This window comes from Ascaphus truei, chromosome 1 (genome assembly GCF_040206685.1).
Source record: "Ascaphus truei isolate aAscTru1 chromosome 1, aAscTru1.hap1, whole genome shotgun sequence".
NCBI lineage: Eukaryota > Metazoa > Chordata > Amphibia > Anura > Ascaphidae > Ascaphus > Ascaphus truei.
Window position 1 is genome coordinate 501,097,703 of NC_134483.1, and position 7,462 is coordinate 501,105,164.

The following is a 7,462-nucleotide window of genomic DNA, read 5'->3' on the forward strand; positions in this document are numbered from 1 at the left end:
GTATACTGTATAGGCATGTTTTGGGAGATATGCAAGTCAAAGGGTGCTGTACTAAATAGGTGTTCCTCTCTCCTTTTTCCACACAACCCTAATTTTATGGTCTGGAGCAACGTTGCAAATGATAGCAAAATGAAAACATGCTGGCAAAATGATTCGTGGAAATCCAAGGGTAATTTTCACATGGCTCGCAAAGGGCTGTTAAAATGGCAGCCGATTCTAGTAGCAATATTTGTGCAGAAACCATTCATAATGAATATTCCAAAAAGTGAATTTTTATCGTATCCAATTGCATTGTTTTCAGTGGATTTTGCATGGCAAAACAGCATATTGTACCTGTGTGATAAGACTGTTTGTAATCTCTTGTACATATAGGCAAGATAAATTCATACTGTACTTGTTTTTTTTGATGCATGATTATATTACTTACTGTAGTGCCGACGAGTATTCTAAAACAAATCTGGGGCAATCACCAATAAGACCCAGGTACATCCTGGGTACATGCTGGGTACATTCTGCAACATTTCAGTGACATTTCTGTAGACAGACTAATGGCCCATCGGATTAACTATGGGGGTCCCTGGCAGTCCAATTCAAACTGAATGGGACTGCCAGGGACCCCTGCTGTGTTAATCCGATGGCCCATTAGTCTCTGCAGAAATGTCACTGAAATGTTTGCAGCATGTACCCAGCATGTACCTGGATCTTGTTGGTGATAGACCCAGATTTTCCAAGGCAAGTTTAAGGCAAGTTTTAGAATACTCGTCGGCGCACCTGTAAACAGGTTATGCTTCCATCATTAGTCCAAGAGAAGACTTCAACAAATGGGAAGAACAACATGTACCAGCTAAGATTTAAACTACAAAAGACCTAAAGAAAATAGAATCTTATTCATTTTTCACAGGAAACGATTCTCTGTCTCATCAGATCGGAATATTGACACTTTTAGGGATTACATACACATATCTTCCTCTTCCGACACATCTGTCTGGTATAATATACTGTATAAAGACTGTGTTTGTGCAATGGATGGATTAAGATAATCAGATCTATCTCAGCTGTCATGGCTTATAACATTATACATACTGCCACATTTGTGGTTTTGCAGCTTTATATCTGTTGATGCTGTTTTTTGTCTGTTGTGGCTTTGGATTAATTTAACAATGCCGTTTTAGTTCTGTTCCCTATAATTCTATTAACCAAAGAAAAGTCTTCACACTGGTTGCAAGCCCCATTCAACAATAACTGAGGGAGACATGTTTAAATATAGGGGGTACATTTTCAAACTGCAACTTACAGTACACTTCAATATCATGTAAACAGAGGGTCTGGCAATAGTATTAATTGGTTCATTGTTCAATGACTGGACATGTAGGAATTTCTTAGATGTGCATCGGTTGACTGATTGGGATATGCACTTGCTACAAATGCAAACATGTATTATTTATAATATATACAAATTAAAAAGTGATACCTTTTTTATAACATATACAAAATATTATAGTAAAAATCACAAAATAATACTTATAAATGCATTATTTTTGGAATTGGTGCAAACAGCAATTAAAAACAGCGTGGCTCCTTGGACAAGCAATCATTCTACACAATTACAAGGTAAAGTGCCACACTCTTGCAAAGGGATATCATATGGTTATAATAAATCTGTGTTTCTTTGAGACTCCAAGATTGAGAATTAAGCCTGGTACATTATTAAACCCTTGTTTTTCTGAGTATGCATTCCAATGCAAATATATTACATATAATACACTCCTATTTAAATTATAGTTAGCAACAATATAATTTCCTATTTCAATTATAGTTATAAACAATTACAATTTTTCTGTTTAAAAAAAATAAAATATAAATATATATATATATATATATATGCAAATACAACTGTATGCTCATCTGCATGTCTTAGGTAGGTCTGCAACCCCACCTTTCACCATTATCACCCAGCATACAGCACTTCCACTGCAGCAAGGGATTCTGGGAAATGACATGCAAATGAGCACGCAGTGCCACTTTTTGCTTCAAAAACCATTTTTTAACATGGTTTCCTATAGGCTTAAGCTTGCTGCATGGTCACAGCTTTGAGCACAGCCAGGGTTAAGGTGCATACCCAGAAAACCACCCACAGACAGCTGTTTCGGCCTTAATGGGTCTCATCAGTGTGGGGTTGATTAACTGGGTATGCAAAGAAGCTATGGGATAGGCTATACCATAATACTGAGTTAAGTTATGGTTAAGTTATTTTTCACTTGAATTATACCTCTAGTCTGATATTTTTCCAATATGCAGCAATATATGCCTTATAGTCTAGATAGACTAATCCATCAGTTCCATACCCACCACTATCTTACTACAAAACAAGCTCTATGGTGATTAAGATATCCAGAATAAAAGATACTATACATAAACTATAATCTGTTTACAATGTACAAATATATATATCATTTTTTCCCTGAGTCTGTAAAGACAATAATACTCTATATACACACCACTATACATCATATGGTGCATATATCCTATGGCCCATAAACTCATGCCTGCGTCATTATTCATGTTTATGTGATATGTCTGGACAGGTAGACTTATGATTAGAATAGAAATTTGCATTATAATTTAATGTCACAATAGAGGTATAATTAATAATGTTTGGTTCACTAATTTGTTTTTGTTAAAATGATTATTCAGAATATTGTATTTGATATTAAGTTTTAATTGTACACTTTCTTGTCAACACCATGAATCTAGGTTTAGTATTGTATAAACCTAATATATACACTTTTATATTTTTACACATGAGTTGATATACTATGATCCATATATTATAGGACTATAGTGGAATTTTAGCTTATATAGCTACTTTAAAAATTTGGGTGATTATACACATTATTTGGGTTATATGCTAATTATCACTATATTAGTTTATGTAGAATATATATATGTTCACAATATTTTTTGGCACACATTGAATTATTTTGTGTGTATAAGCACACATATTTTTGCTCATGAGGAAATAAGTCTATATATATACATAATATAACCCCTCTCCTACAAGGTTTAAGAAATAAAAAATCTCTCAATTTCCTTATCCCTCCGATTTATAATACTCTGTGTTACAACATAGAGTCCAACAGACATTAGGGAGTCATCCCAAACTCATATAAAATGAGCATTAAGCTCTAGTCTTGTGGTATATTATGCATGATGTCATGTGATTTAAACATATGATTAAACCATTATGAAATTAAAGTACCCTGTATATGGATATACATAATGCAATTAAAATTTGCACTTAGGCAAATACCGTATAATTTTTTTTATTCGTCTAAAGGATATAAATACTATGGTATATGTGAATTACAGAAAGTTTTCCTTATTAACCTTTTGGATGTTAGATAATCAAGTATAATTATAAACTAATACATTTATTTCCATACTCCTTGTCCTATTAATCGCTATTAAATACACTGGCTGTTAATATATAATAGATATACTGGGTTTAGAATATTCTAGTATATTACAATTAAATAAGTATGCTCATTATATGTTGCTTATATATTAGTGTCCCACATATGTACATATATTAATAACAATCTGCAGTGTGTACACATTTGAATGCTTCACTTATGGAGTTGTTCTCCGTCTCAATAATTAGAAACATATGGTCCAGACAATGCTATATGCTGCTTTACGCTGTGATACTAATCATTCATGGTATTGATAATGATTAACCAATCATGTTCCACGCAGTGATATCAGTTTATTACGTTTTAGCCAATCATTTTGGGGAGGTACATATAAATACCCTGGTAGGGATTAGGTAATTACTAGCAGCCCCTGACGAAGCCCGAGTGGAGAAACGCGTAGGGCCAGCGTTTGTTTGCAGCAGAGAGAGAGTCACGCCGAGGCACCAAAGAGGAGAGACATTCGCGAGGAGCTACGGCGGCGATTCCCTGCACTGGCAGACACAAAATCTCGCAAGAGCTGAGCCGCGTCACACCGCGTCCCACCACGTGACACGGAAGTAATCGAGATTGCGGAGAGGACTGGTAATCGGCGCTTCTACACACGAGTGTGAGAGACTCGCTAATCACTCTCTACTGCTTGTTATTCACTCACAAAATGTGAGTTGATTACTTATATTTTTACAGAGTCTATTTTAGATTAAAAGGTTTTACACATATACGGTTCCCTTCCATTATTTCCTCCCCATCCCCCCCTCACCCCCCCCCCCCTCTCGTGAGATCCATCCATAGAGACGCGTGACTTCCAGAGAGTAGCAGTGAATGCTGTAGCTGCAGCTGAGTTCCCGTGGAGAAGCAATCCTGAGATCCAGCGGTGAAGGAGTAAAGCTGAAATAGCTGTGTTCGTGAGTCCCATAGAGGATTACAGGCTCTAACCCAACATACCTGTGTAAGCGCATCCCTTACCATTCAATTGTCGGTTTATTACTAGATATACTGCCCTATGATCCCTTTTTGTGTTTTTTCTCTTCCCTGTCTTATTTGCGCCTAGGTCATTCTTCTACATATATATATATATATATATATATATATATATATATATATATATATATATATATATTAGCAGAAACTCCTTTAATTGTTTCAATGGGCTGTACTACACTAAGGCCCAGATCCACAGAGCTCAAATAAGTGACTTAACGTGACTGTAGGAGACATTTGCAGAGGTACAACCAGGGAGACATATTTGGGGAAAATAAATCATATCTTTTATTCAGCCCGTAGCTTTAAACAATACAGTTTAAGGAAGCGCACAAATAAATAAACAGCCTATCCTTTTGTAAGGGCTAACTCACTCTCCCAGTCCCTCTCTGCAGGGCTGGGAGGATAGGCCTCTTGCCAACCTATGATTGCAAAGTCCAAAGAGGTACCTGTAAGCATGGGGCACTTTCTGTCAGTCTCTGGGTTGAGTCAGTTGGGTGGCCACCCTCTGGTGGATTTCAGTGTCTGCTGAACCCTGGATGTAGAGGGTCTAGTTTCTGGGTATCTTACAGTCTTTGCTCAAGACAACTGTTCCTGTCAGTATCTTGTTGGCAACACAGTTCCTCTGTGCTCAAGAGATCCCCTGCAGTTCAAGCAGAATGCTTTTCTACCTGTGTGATGAGCCAGGTGGAGACTTGGTAATTGTCTGTATCTGCAATTAACCATATCCCTCTTTGAATCCTCAGACCAATACAGGATTTCAATTTGAAGCCCTTTTAGACATGGATTAAAGCCCTGTCACATACCTCCCTCGTTTGTGGGTAGATCGAGCAAGTCACGGCTGAAGCCCACCCCTCCACTCTCATTCAAGATGTACCTGCAGCTTGAATGAGAATGGGTGGAGGGAGAGAAACCCCAGTCATGCTTGGATTGGAGCCCTTTCTCCAGGTAACCAGTGTCTTTTTCAGAAGATGCTTAAAATCAGAGCGCTTTAGTCGGGGGACATTTCCCAATCACAGTCTTTCCATGATGTGCTTAATTTCCTCACCTTCGCGGAGGATGCTTTGCTCAAGCTCCTCTTCTTTTAATCGCTTGGCCATGAGTTTTTTTTCCATGCATTGGGCGATCTTTTCTGTCCTGAGTCTAGGGTGACCACCTGCATCGGGTTCAGTATCCATGAACGTGGGTGGATAAACTTGGGTTGAGTTTTTATCAACTCTGATTGCCTCCCCCCCTCCCCCCGGCCACAGTTTTGTGATTAGCAAACCTGTAGTCATGCCTTTTTCCCTTGCAAAGACGAGTTGGCAACTAGTATTATATCTTTAGGGGCGTGATCACAGATACAGTTCTGTCTCACTATAGCCAAAGACTGAATCCTTATAGTGTCTATTTTATTGTGAGGAATCTGAATTGGGCCATGTGGGCACAGTAACACGATTGAATTTGTATTGAGCTTCTCAGTCGTAATTCGGTTCTTCTGTCCTGATTTTTGTGGAAAGCTGATTGTAGCACTAAGACACACTGTGGGTGCGCTTATAGCAACACACAGCTTGCTTGGTTGTGACGTAGGTCCTATATATGGATTGAATCATTCAAGCCGTTACCTAGATTTTCCTGGAGCATCTTTGCTGCACGCTTCCTAACATTTGACTGGATCACAAATACACATTGCTTCAAATGTTCATACAGTAATTCTTTCTTTGTCGTTGCATTCTCCATATTGACTGGAGAAGGCAGGCTGCTTTATTTTGGCGCTAAAGCTGACAAGAAGTTTGTTCCTCTTTAGGCAGCCTGTATGATGAATGCTGCAGTGTTGGCACTGATACCTTTCTCTCTCCCTTCTTCCTTGGATACGTGTTTTATAGTATTTCTGAATTATTAGACTGCTTTTCTCCCTTTTCAACCAGTTTAGTTTATGTGACAGAATTCTGTTTTTGTGAATCAATGCATCCTTCTTTATATTTTAGAGCTCTGCAGATTTCGTCACTAGGGTCGCAGCTGCTTGCCTTTTCCAGATTTCTTTCTCAATGCCTATTCTCTTCTAGACCCTCTACAATCTGGCTTCCGCACTGCTCAACCTACTGAAACAGCCCTCACTAAAATAACCGACGACCTCCATACTGCCAAAGACAGAGGTCATTACACTCTGCTCATATTACTCGACCTCTCTGCAGCATTTGACACAGTGGACCACCCTCTTCTCCTCCACATTCTCCATACAATTGGTATTCAGAAAAAAGCTCTATCCTGGATCTCCTCTTACTGTACCTCTCCCATCGTACTTTCAGTGTAACACTCCTCCTCCTCAATCGATCTCTCTGTGGAGGTACCCCAGGGCTCTGTCCTGGGACCCCTTCTCTTTTTCCTTTACACACTCTCTCTAGGTGACCTAATAACATCTTTTGGGTTTAAATATCAACTTTATGCTGACGACACACAAATGTACCTTTCAACTCCTGACCTTACACCTGCTATACAGACCAAAGTTTCTGAATGTCTCTCTGGAATATTATCCTGGATGGCCATCCTCCGACTGAAACTTAGCTTTTCAAAAACAGAGCTTCTTATACTTCCTCCCAAACCTGGCCCTACTACCTCCTTCCACATTACTTTTGGAAATACGATCATTCACCCAGTAGCCCAAGCACGCTGCCTAGGGGTCACACTCGATTCCTCTCTCACATTCTCCTCTCACATTCAAAACGTTTCTAAAACTTGTCGCTTTTTCCTCCGCAATATCACAAAGAAATTACCTTTCCTCTGTTACTCGACTGCTAAAACTCTGACTCAGGCCCTCATTCTCTCCCGTCTTGATTACTGTAACCTTCTGCTGTCCTGCCTTCCTGCCTCTCACCTGTCTCCCCTACAATCTGTCCTAAATGCTGCTGCCAGAATCACTCTACTCTTTCCTAAATCTGTCTCCATGTCTCCCCTCCTGAAATCCCTCTCCTGGCTTCCGATCAAATCCCGCATCTCACACTCAATTCTCCTCCTCACTTTTAAAGCTTTAC